The 12495-nt window shown below is 39.2% G+C and overlaps 1 pseudogene; it reads left to right on the forward strand.

The window, feature by feature from the left end:
- Window positions 1–726: 726 nt before the first annotated feature.
- On the forward strand, window positions 727–5452 carry LOC126945852 (chondroitin sulfate N-acetylgalactosaminyltransferase 2-like; annotated as a pseudogene).
- The last annotated feature ends 7043 nt before the right edge of the window (window positions 5453–12495 follow it).

Below are 12495 nucleotides of genomic sequence, written 5' to 3' on the forward strand. Positions count from 1 at the left end.
ATAATAATAATTAAAATTATACCTCAGAACTAATTGTGGTTTATTCTAGGTATACAAGTCTGGTTCAATATTTGAAAATCAATGTAATCCACCTATCAACAGGCTTAAAAATAAAAACCACATGATCATATCAAACAATGTAGAAAAAGCATTTGACTAAATTCAACATCCATTCATGATAAATGCTCTTAGCAAACTAGGAATACAAGGTAACTTCATTAACCTAGTAAAGAATATCCACCGAAAAACTAGAGCTAACATCATACTTAAGGCTAGGGGTGGCAGTGGCAGTGGCATGGGGGCCGCTGTCCTCCACTAAAAAAAAAAAAAAAAAAAAAGTTGAAGGACAATGCTTTCTCCTTAAGATCAGAAAAAAGGCAAGGGTGTGTGCTTCTCACCACTGTGATTCAACGTAGTACTGGAAGTTCTAACTTGCTCAATAAGGCAAGAAAAATGACATAAAGGAATAAATATTGGAAAGGAAGAAATAAAATCGTCCCTATCCTCAGACGACATGACTGTTTATGTAGAAACTCTCAACGAATCAACACACATTAAAAAACAAAACAAAAAAAACCCCTACTGATACACACAACAAATTAGACGGATCTAAAGGGAATTATGTTGAGTGGAAAAGCCAATCTCAAAATACTCCATTTATATAACATCCTTAATGATGAAATTACAGAGATGGAGAACAGATTAATGGTTGCCAAGTTTAGGGACATGGGAGGAGAAGAGGTGAGTGTGACTACAGAGGTAGGAGGATCTTTGTGGTTACAAAAAGTCCTATATCTTTATTTTGTTGGTGGTTACACAAATCTATGCACATGTTAAAATTGCACAGAATTTCGGGACAACTGGATATCCACCTACAAAAGAATTAAGTTGGACTCCTACTTCACATCACATACAAAAATTAATTGAAAGTGGATGACAGGGCTGGGCACGGAGTCTCACACCTGTAATCTCAGCACTTTGGGAGGCCAAGTGGAGGACCACTTGAGGCCAGCTGGGCAACATCGTGAGATCCTGTCTCTACAAAGAGTGTTTTAAAAAGCTGCCGGGTATAGTGGCACATGCTTGTAGTCCCAGTTACTCTGGAGGCTGAGGTCAGGGGATCACTTGAGCCCAGGAGTTCAAGGCTGCAGTGAGCTATGACTGCACGCACTCCAGCCTGTGCGACAAAGTGGGACACTATCTAAAAAAACAAAAACAAAACAAAACAAACAAACAAACAAACAAAAAACACTAAACTAAACTAAAATGGATGAAACGCTCAAGTGTAAGAGATAAAATTTTAAGACTCTAAGAAGAAACAGGCATAAATCTTCATGAACTTGAATTAAGCAGTGGTTCCTTAGGTATGAGACCAAAGACAAGCAAAGAAAAAAAAAAAAGATAAATTGGACTTTATCAAAATCAAAAACTTTTGTGCTGCAAATAATACTATTAAGAAAGTGAAAATACAACCCACATAATGGGAGAAAAGTTTTGCAAATCATATATCTGATAAGGGACTTGAATAGAGAATAAATAAATACCTCTTAAGGCCAGGCGTGGTGGCTTATGCCTGTAATCCCAGCACTTTGGGAGGCCGAGGCAGGTGGATCACCTGAGGTCAGGAGTTCAAGAACAGCCTGGCCAACATGGCAAAGCCCTGTCTCACTAAAAATAGAAAAATTAGCTAGGCATGGTGGCATGCACCTGTAATCCCAGCTACTTGGGAGGCTGAGACAGGAGAATCACTTGAACCCAGGAGGCGGAGGTTGCAGTGAGCCAAGATCGTGCCACTGCACTCCAGCCTGGGCAACAGAGTAAGACTCTGTCTTTAAAAAAAAAAAAAACCTCTTAAAATTCAAAATTAAAAAGACAAATTACCAAATTTCAAATGAACAAAAGGCTGAAATAGACATTTCTCCAAAGAAGATATACAAATGGCCAATAAACACATGAAAAGATGTATAATATCATATTAAACATCAGAAACATGCAAATCAAAACCACAGTTAGATGCCACTTCATACCCATTAGGAGTGCTAAAATCAAAATGACAGATAGCTGGGTGCAGTGGCTCATGCCTGTAATCCCAGCACTTTGGGAAGTCAAGGTGGGTGGACCACCTGAGGTCAGGAGTTTGAGACCAGCCTGGCCAACATGGTGAAACCCCATCTCTACTAAAATTACAAAAATTAGCCAGGCGTGGTGGCAGGCGCCTGTAATCCCAGCTACTTGGGAGTCTGAGGCAGGAGAATCACTTGAACCTGGGAGGCAGAGGTTGCAGTGAGCCAAGATTGTGCACTGCACTCCAGCCTGGGCAACAGAGTGAGACTCTGTCTCAAAAAAAAAAAAAATTCAAAGATGTGGCAAAATTGGAACCTACATACATTGCTGGTGGGATTGTAAAATAATACAGCTGCTTTGAAACTGATCTGGCAGTTCCTCAAAAGGTTAAGTATGGAGTTAACATATGACCTAGCAATTCCACTCCTAGGTATATAATAAAGAGAAATGAAAATATATGCCCACAAAAAACTTGTACATGGATATTTATCACAGCATTATTCATAATAGCCAAAAAATGGAAGCAGCCCAAATGTCCATCAACTAATAAATGAATAAATATAATGTGGTATATCTATACAATGGAACATTATTCAGCAGTAAAAAATAAATTACTGAAACATGCCACAACATGGATGGATTTTCAAGACAGTTAAGTGAAAGGTGCCTGTCACAAAAGATTACATATTGTATGATTCCACTTATATGATATGTCCAAAATAGGCAATCCATTGAAACAGAAAGTAGATTAGTGTTGTCTATGGCGAGGGTAGGGAAAAAAGGCTAGTGGCTGTTAAGTGATACAGAGTTTGTGGCAGTGGGGGAATGATAAAATGTTTTTAAATTAATGGCAGCGATAGAGGCAAAACTCTTTAATATACTAAAGAACATTGAACTGCACATTTTAAATGGAAGAATCGTATGATATGTGAATTATGTCTCAATAAAACTGTCATTTTAAAAAATGTGTCCTGTGTCCTGGCTACTGGTGCGGGCATGGACAGGAAAAGAAAAAAATTGTTTTAAAATATGCTTAGGCCTATAGACACACAAATGAGTACATGTAAAACTGGTGAAATCTGAATACAGTTTGTACATTTTATCAATGCCAATTTCATAGTTCTGATATCATACTATAGTTACACAAGTGATTACCATTAGCTAAAACTGGGTGAAAGGTACATAGGACTTCCTTGTACTATTTTTACAACTTTCTGTGAATCTATAATTATTTGAAAATAAAGAGTGGCCGGGTTCAGTGGCTCATGCCTGTACTCCCAGCACTTTGGGAGGCTGAGGCAGGCGGATCATCTGAGGCCAGGAGTTCAAGACCATCCTGGCCAACATGGTGAAACCCTGTCTCTACTAAAAATATAAAAATTAGCCAGGCATGGTGGTGGGCACCTATAATCCCAGCTACTTAGAAGGCTAAGGCAGGAGAATAGCTTGAATCTGGGAGGCGGAGGTTGCAGGGAGCTGAGATCATGCCACTGCACGCCAGCCTGGGTGACAGAGCAAGACTCTGTCTCAAAAATTAATAAATAAAGAGTTTTTTTTAAAAAAAGCAAAAACAAAAATCCTCGATATGAATGTTTATAGCAGCTCTATTTATAATTGCCGAACATTGGAAACAATCCAAATGCCCTTCAAAGAACAGAATAAACTGTGGGTATATCCATACAATGGAATACAGTTCAGCAATAAAAACAAACCAACTATTTATACACACAATAGCTTGGATGAATTTCAAAGGCATTATGATGAATGAAAAAAAGCCAGCTTCAAAAGTGATTGCACCAAGTCATGGAATCAACCTAACTGCCCATCAATAATAGACTAGATAAAGAAAATGTGGTACATATACACCATGGAATACCATGCAGCCATAAAAAGGAATGAGATCATGTCCTTTGCAAGGACATGGATGGAGTTGGAAGGCATTATTCTCAGCAAACTAATGTAGGAACAGAAAACCAAATACCACATGTTCTCACTTATAAATGGGAACTAAATGATGAGAGATGGACTCATGGTAAGAACAACATACACTGGGCACATGTGAGGAGGTGGGGGGAGGAGTTGCATCAGGAAGAATAGCTAATGCATGCTGGGCTTAATACCTAGGTGATGGGATGATCTGTGCAGCAAATCACCACAGCACATGTTTACCTATATAACAAATCTGCACATCCTGCATGTATACCCCTGTACTTAACATAAAAGTTTTAGAAATTTGTAAAAAAATTTTTTTTAAGTTATTGCACTACTACATTCCAGCTTGTGCAACAGAGTGAGACCCTGTCTCTAAAGCAAAAACCAAACCAAATCAAAACTAAACTAAAATAGATATTTCCATTTATATGACAGTCTTGAAATGACAATACTGTCATTAGAGAACAGATTATTGGTTGTCAGAAGTTAGAGGTGAGGGGAGTGGATAAGAGGGTTAGACTGGAGATAAGGGCACGCAGTATGAACTCTTTTTTAAGAAAGCAGACCTTATGGAATATAGACATGTGACCCTCTTCCACCCTTTTGGACCTCTCATGAAAGTGAAGAGCGAGATTATTGACATCATTAGATCAGTTATTAATATCATTACACCACTTGCTGAAAGAACTGAAGCATTTGTACAGTTTTTGCAGAACTTCAGGGAGGTTTGTATTCATCAAGACAAGATTCATCTCACAGTGGTGTATTTTGGTAATGAAGGACTGTCTAAAGTCAGGTCTAGCCTAGAATCTGTCACAAGTGAGTCTAATTTTCACAATTGATCTCATTGAATGAAGAATTTAATCGTGGATGAGGAGTAAATGTGGGTGCCCGAGCTTGGGACAAGGGAGAGGTCTTGATGTTTTTCTGTGATGTTGATATCTATTTCTCAGCCAAATTCCTTAACAGCTGCCAGTTAAATGCTGAGTCAGGTAAGAAGGTGTTTTACCCTGTGGTGTTCAGTCTTTACAATCCTGCCATTGTTTATGTCAAACAGGAAGTGCCACCACCTGTGGAGCAGCAGCTGGTTCACAAAAAGGATTCTGGCTTTTGGAGAGATTGGCTTTGGAATGACTTGTCAGTATCGATCAGATTTCCCGACCATTGGTGGATTTGACATGGAAGTGAAAGGTTGGGGTGGAGATGTTCGTCTTTATCAAAAATTCTTACATGGTGACCTCATTGTGATTTGGACTCCGTTTCCTAGTCTTTTCCACCTGTGGCATGAAAAGCGCTGTGCTGATGGGCTGACCCCTGAGTAGTACCACATGTGCATCCAGTCTAAAGCCATGAATGAGGCCTCTCACTCCCACATGGGAATGCCGGTCTTCGGGGGGAAACAGAGACGCAGCTTCATAAACAGGCGTACAGGATAAACAGCAAAGCTGTTGGTTGAAATCATAATGCGTTACTGTGTGAACCGCAAACTAGCACTATTTATTTAGCCTTAATTCTACTTCCGGATGCAGTGCTTCTTTTGGAGAAGACATGTTTATTTTTCATGTTCTTTCTGACATTACTTTAGCAGTTCAACTTGATTGAGAAGAAAAAACAAATGTTTCAACATAAAGTCTCTGTTTTGTGAGAATACTGCACTATGGAATAATTGACAAATTGAAATCTGGTATTTGTCCCAAAAGTTGTTTTGAGTTAGTTCTACCTGGTACCCATGTTCTGATTGCGTGTGGGATTGCATGGTGTCCTGATTGTATCTGGGTGAAGAGGATGGCATGTGCTGGGTTGCTGGTGGGTGGAGAGCAGCACATTCTTACAGAGGAGATGGAGTGTTATGGGCATAGTGTGTGGACAGGTATCTTCACCTGCCCACCCCTGAGTCAGCCTGCTTGATTTGATAGCTTGAAGAATCCTTTTCCACTGAAGTAGAGGATGATTATTTGACACATCTGAAATAATCAATCAATCAAGAGAAAGGCAGGAATAAAAACTCCTTAACTTACTGATGCTTAGCCTCCTGAAAGTCTGTTTTTAAGCAAATGGGTAATAGTAGAAAATAGGTTAGAATCTATGGCTTGATTAAAAATATAATGTTATGGCCGGGCGCGGTGGCTCACGCTTGTAATCCCAGCACTTTGGGAGGCCGAGGCTGGCGGATCACGAGGTCAGGAGATTGACATCATCCTGGCTAACATGGTGAAACCGCGTCTCTACCAAAAATACAAAAAATTAGCTGGGCGTGGTGGCGGGCACCTGTAGTCCCAGCTACTCGGGAGGCTGAGGCAGGAGAATGGCGTGAACCTGGGAGGCAGAGCTTGCAGTGAGCCGAGATTGCATCACTGCACTCCAGCCTGGGCAACAGAGTGAGACTCCGTCTCAAAAAAATATATATATATATATTTTATATATATATATAATGTTATTATATTATCATCATGTTCAGGATTAGTAGTCAGAGTTGCTGTAGACTATTTTGCACAAACAGAAAAGAACACGGAAACGTTTTTAACAGAGCATTTAGTTATGTTGGAGTACAGGATCCTAGCTGTGTCTGGGAACATTAGTTTACGTGCGCCAGCTACATCAGGGTTTTCCCATGGTGGTTCAGAATAAATGAGCATAGCATGGTTTTGTTTTTGCTTTCGATTTTCTCATTTGGCATGGACCTATATGTATTAGCTATCCTTTTTTCTCATATATTAATAAATGCTACATTTGTATTTGCATTACTATAATACTTTGAGTTGAAAAAGAGTTTCATTGTGGGGAGAAAAAGCAAATGGTATACCACAAGATCACTCTGATTTGAGAAAAGGAAGGAGGAGAGGAAGATAGTCTGAATGGAAATCTGAAATATGGAATGTTTTAGAGAAATATATCACTTGCATATAGAATGTTTTAATTGAGGTATAAATTAATGAGACAAAGTGAAGAAGAAGTTATATTCAGATAGGACTGCACCACATTATTTGTCACTCATGGATCTGTTACCATCAGGTCAATTCCTAGCATGCATAAATTTTTTAACCTTCGGCTTTTAAAATAGACCTATGTTGAATTTTATCAGTACCTAAACCCCTGAAAATTGACTGAAGAAAAATCATTACTCTTTTTCTCAGTAAATCATATCATCTGAAATATTACAAATTTCAAATTTCTAGGTGCTATATTAATTCAATATTATAATAACTCTTACAAGTTTTAAGTTGTGGTAGTGTTTAGGGATTTTTTTTTAAAGATGTGTGAAATGTTCTCTGCAAAATCAGGCCACTTTCTCCTTTTATATATTAATACAATTATGTATTATGAAGACCAGTGAATTATAGTATTTAAAGTGAGATAACATAAGTATTTGCAAAGGTAAGTTACAGCTTGTTTTTTGAGAGAATCAAATGAGTTTACTTTTCCTCCTGTTGTTTTTAAACTAGCTTTTAAAGATGGAAGCTAACCAATGGAAATGTTACTATGCTTCTGACATTTATTAAATAGGACCAATAAAGTATTTTATTATCAGAAAAAATAATTTTTTAAAAATGGTATAGATGTGTTTTTAAAAAGTCAATTTTAATATGTGATAATTTTTACAGAGAAAGAAAAAAGAGATAGAGAGGAAACCAGATTAAGAGAGATATTGAAATATCAAATTTTTTAAAAATGAGCAGTACTATAATATATAAGGGAATGACATCAGCAAAATGGCAGATTAGGTAGCTCTAAACTCCTATTCCTCCACAGAAACATAGAAAAACAAACAGAAACCGTCAAAGCCAACTTTTTCAGGACTTTGAAAAACAGTCAAAGGTTTACAGCAACCAAGTGAACACTGAAACAACAACAAAAAAAGAAACTAAAATGGCAGGAGAGCTTTGTGGCATTTTTACTCATCCTTGCCCCACTCCTCTGGCTTGGTGGTGGTTTAGAAGATGGCAGCCTGCATTCCCAGTTTAAGACCCTGTTCTCTGGTTCCAGAGACAACAGAGCAAATCTTATTCACAAATTATTGTGTAAGTCTGTGTATTAGTCCATTCTCACACTGCTATTAATATAAAGAAATGACTGAGACTTGGTAATTTATAAAGGAAAGAGGTTTTTAGGCCAGGCACGGTGGCTCATGCTTGTAATCCTAGCACTTTGGGAGGCTTCTCTTGAGGTCAGATGGGTGGGCGGATCTCTTGAGGTCAGGAGTTCAAGACCAGCCTGGCCAATATGGTGAAACTCCGGCTCTACGAAAAATACAAAAATTAGCCAGGCATAGTGGCACAGGCCTATAATCCCAGCTACCTGAGAGGCTGAGGCAGGAGAATCACTTGAACCTGGGAGGCAGAGGTTGCAGTGAGCCGAGATCGTGCCAGTGCACTCCAGCCTGGGCGACAGAGCAAGACTCCGTCTCAAAAAAATAAATAAATAAAAATAAAATAAGAATAAAAATAAAATAAACTGCTTCAAAAGAGGCTGAGCATAGTGGTGGACACCTGTAATCCCAGGCTGAGGTGGGTGGATTGCTTGCGCTCAGGAGTTCAAAACCAGCCTGGGCAACATGGCAAAACCCTGTCTCTATTAAAAAATAAATACTAAAGTGATGAAAGAAAACAAAATATCAACAAAGGATTCTATATCCAACAAAACTGCCCTTCAAAAATGGAGTAATAAAACATTCCCAGGCAAACAAAAGTTAGGGGAGCTTGTTACCAGTAGACCTGCCCTGTGAGAAATGCTAAAGGGCAGCCTTCAAGCTGAAACAAAAGGACACTAGACAGTAATTTGAAGCCGTATGAAGAAATGAAGATCTCCAGTAAAAGTAACTGTGTACAAATAAAAGCCAGTAATACTGCAAGTCTGGTTTGTAACTCCATTTTATTTCCCACATGATTCAAAAAGCAAATGTGTAAAAATAATTTTAAATTTATATTACTGGGCATACAATGTACAAAAATGTAAACTGTGACAACAAAGTGGGGTGGAGCTACAAAGGAACAGAATTTTTATATGCTATTAAAACTATGCTGGTATCAATTTAAACTAGAGGGTTATAAATTCAAGATGTTGACTGTAGTCCCCATAGTAACCACTACGAAAATACATTTTTAAAAATCCTATACTGCCTAGAAATGCATACATAGATGATAAAAACCATAAAGAAACACAAGGAAATAATTAGAAAAAAAAAAGTCAGAATCATGGCTGCTTTTGCAGGGAAGGAGGGAGCTGTGATTTGAATGTGGCAAATGGAGGAGCCTCTGGGATGGCTCACAACATTCTATTTCTTGGCCTGAGTGGTGGTTACAAGGGTGTTCACTTTAAAATAACTCCTTAACCTTTGTTTTGTGTAGTTGTCTCTAACTGTGCTTTATTTTATATTTAAAAACTTGTTTAAAATAGCAGAGATAAAAAGGGGAGATGGAAACAAAATGAGTCAGGGAAGGCTTTTTTGAGGAGGTAACATTTAAGCACTGAAAGATAAGAAAGGGCTACTAAAGTAAAGGATGGGGCCAGGCACGGTGGCTCACACCTGTAATCCCAGCACTTTAGGAGGCTGAGACAAGTGGATCATCTGAGGTCAGGAGTTCAAGACCAGCCTGGCCAACATGGTAAAGCCCTGTCTCTACTAATAATAAAAAAATTAACTGGGCATGGTGGCGCACGCCTATAATCCCAGCTACTCTGGAGGCTGAGGCAGGAGAATCCCTTGAACCCTGGAGATGGAGGTTGCAGTGAACCAAGATCGCACCATTGCACTCCAGCCTGGGCAATGAGAGTGAAACTCCATCTCAAAAAAAAAAATTTTTTTTAAATAAAGGGGGGAAGATAGTATCAGAGGCAGAGAACAGGTGGCAGAATATAAGGGGTAGGATATAAGGAGGCCCTGAGGCAAGATTATGTAGTTGTTCCTACTCCAGTAGCTAACAGTTGGGGCTGGAGTCCAGTGGGCATGGGGAAAGCTGGAACAAAGAGGAGGAATTTGAGAGGTGGGTAGGTGTAGATTGCTCAGGGCATTTTAGCATGAGAAAGGAAGTTTGAAATGTATTCAAAGTATAAGGAAAGGCATTGAAGGTATTTATTTATTTATTTGAGACAGAGTCTCACTCAGTCACCCATCCTGGAGTGCAGTGGCAGAATCTCAGCTCACTGCAACCTCCACCTCCTGGGTTCAAGCAAGCACATCCAGCTAATTTTTGTATTTTTAGTAGAGACAGGGTTTCACCATGTTGGCCAGACTGGTCTCAAACTCCTGACCTCAAATGATCCACCTACTTCGGCCTCCCAAAGTGCTGGGATTACGGGCATGAGCCACCATACCCAGCCACTGAAGGTTTTTAACCAAGAGAGTGCCATGTTCTCATTTAGGTTTCCAAAGAATTATCTTGCCTATTAGATGGGAAACTACTTGGAAAAGGGCAAAAATAGAAATGCAATGAGGCTATCACAGAAGTGCAGGGAAGAGGTGATAGGAACTTGCAGGCAGATGGGAGTCATAGATCTGAGAGATATGGGTAGTTTCTAAATTCTCTTTTTTATAATATTACACAACAATCCACAGTTATCAACTCTTCAAAATAACCATTAGAACAAAACAAAGAAAATAATAATAATCTTCCTCACTATTCCACTTTGCTTTCCCACCTCTGCCCCTCCAAGGTAACAAATGTTGTTCTGATGTTGTTAAATCATTTCTCCACACTCATACAGACATAAACAAATATATATACATGTTCATAGATTGGAAGGGTTAATTATGTGTTTTGCAGAAATGTAACTATCCTATGAAAATAAAATAGCCGAGCTTGGTGGTGCATGCCTGTAGTCGCAGCTACTCAGGAGGCTGAGGTGGAAGGATCACTTTGAGCCCAGGAGTATGAGGCCAACCAGTGCAACATAGCAAGACCTCATTTCTAAATAAATAAATAAATAAAAGAATATTACAAAAACAAAATAAATTATGAAATAGAAAATAAATTATCAAAAAATCCCAGCAGAATTGATCAATAAAACTAAATGACCAATAAATCAGAGACCTAGAGATACTGTGACAGGCAGTGCTACTAGGTTGGTGGTAAATATAAGACAATAAAATAAAAACATTTGAAAAAAGTGCAAAAGAAAAATAGCTAGGCTGCGTGCGGGGGCTCACGTCTGTAATCCCAGCACTTTGGGAGGCCAAGGCGGGTGGATCACGAGGTCAAGAGATGGAGACCATCCTGGCTAACACGGTGAAACCCCATCTCTACTAAAAATACAAACAAACAAAAAAAATTAGCCAGGCGTGGTGGCAGGCACCTGTAGTCCCAGCTACTCGGGAGGCTGAGGCAGGAGAATGGCGTGAATTCACGGGACGGAGCTTGCAGTGAGCTGAGATAGCGCCACTGCACTCCAGCCTGGATGACAGAGTAAGACTCTGTCTCAAAAAAAAAAAAAAAAAAAAAAAAAAAGGAAAAGAAAAAAAAAAATAGCTTTGTTTTCCGAGTCACGAAAGAACCCTAATAGGCAACTCAGGTTGGGTTGAAAGGGAAGTGTCATACCAGGGTCACATCAGTAGAATCCCACAACCAACAAAACTAAACTATACCCACTGGGGGAACTGCCATGACATTTACTTATGCCCCTCTAATATTTCAGTTTAAAAGCTATAATTTATTCCTGATGACACATAACACTAGGCAATTCTGTTCACTCTTCACTGATTCTATCTCTACTAATTGTCAAGATAATATTAAATAATACCATATATGCTGGTCTTCTTAGATCCAATCTCATCATAAGCCTGCTCTTCACCAATCCTCATGCTAACCGATCTAATGTTAGTCAATTAGTAACCAGAAAATGATCCTGATCCTAGTTATTACTAATATTTTACCTTGCATGAGGTCTGATATGGTTTGGAAGTTATCCCCTCTAAATCGCATGTTGAAATATAATCGCCAATGTTGAAGGTGGGGCCTGGTATGAGGTGTTTGGGTCATAGGGGTGGATCCCTCATGGTTTGGTGCTGTCCTTGCAACAGTGAGTGAGTTCTCATGAGATATGGTTGTTTAAAAGTGTGTGGCATCTCCCTCCCTACTCTGTTTCTCACTCTCACCATGTGATGTGCAAGCTCCCATGAGCAAAAGCTCCCGGAGGCCTCTCCCAGAGCCAAACAGATGTTGATGTCATGCCTCCTGTACTGCTGGTAGAACCATGAGCCAATTTAAACTCTTCTTTATACATTACCCAGTCCTGAATATTCCTTTATAGCAACACGAGAATGGCCTAACACAAAAAATTGGTACCAGATGTGGGGCATTGCTATAAAGAAAACGTGGAAACAACTTTGAAACTGGGTAATGGGTAGAGTTTGGAAGAGTTCAGAGGGCTCAGAAAAAGACAGGAAAATGAAGGAAAGTTTGGAACTTCTTAGAGACCAGTTAAATTCTTGTGACTAAATTGTTGATAGTGATACGGACAGTGAAGTACAGGCTGCCAAGATTTCAGATGGAAATGAGGAACTTG

Source organism: Macaca thibetana, chromosome X (genome assembly GCF_024542745.1).
Source record: "Macaca thibetana thibetana isolate TM-01 chromosome X, ASM2454274v1, whole genome shotgun sequence".
Lineage (NCBI taxonomy): Eukaryota > Metazoa > Chordata > Mammalia > Primates > Cercopithecidae > Macaca > Macaca thibetana.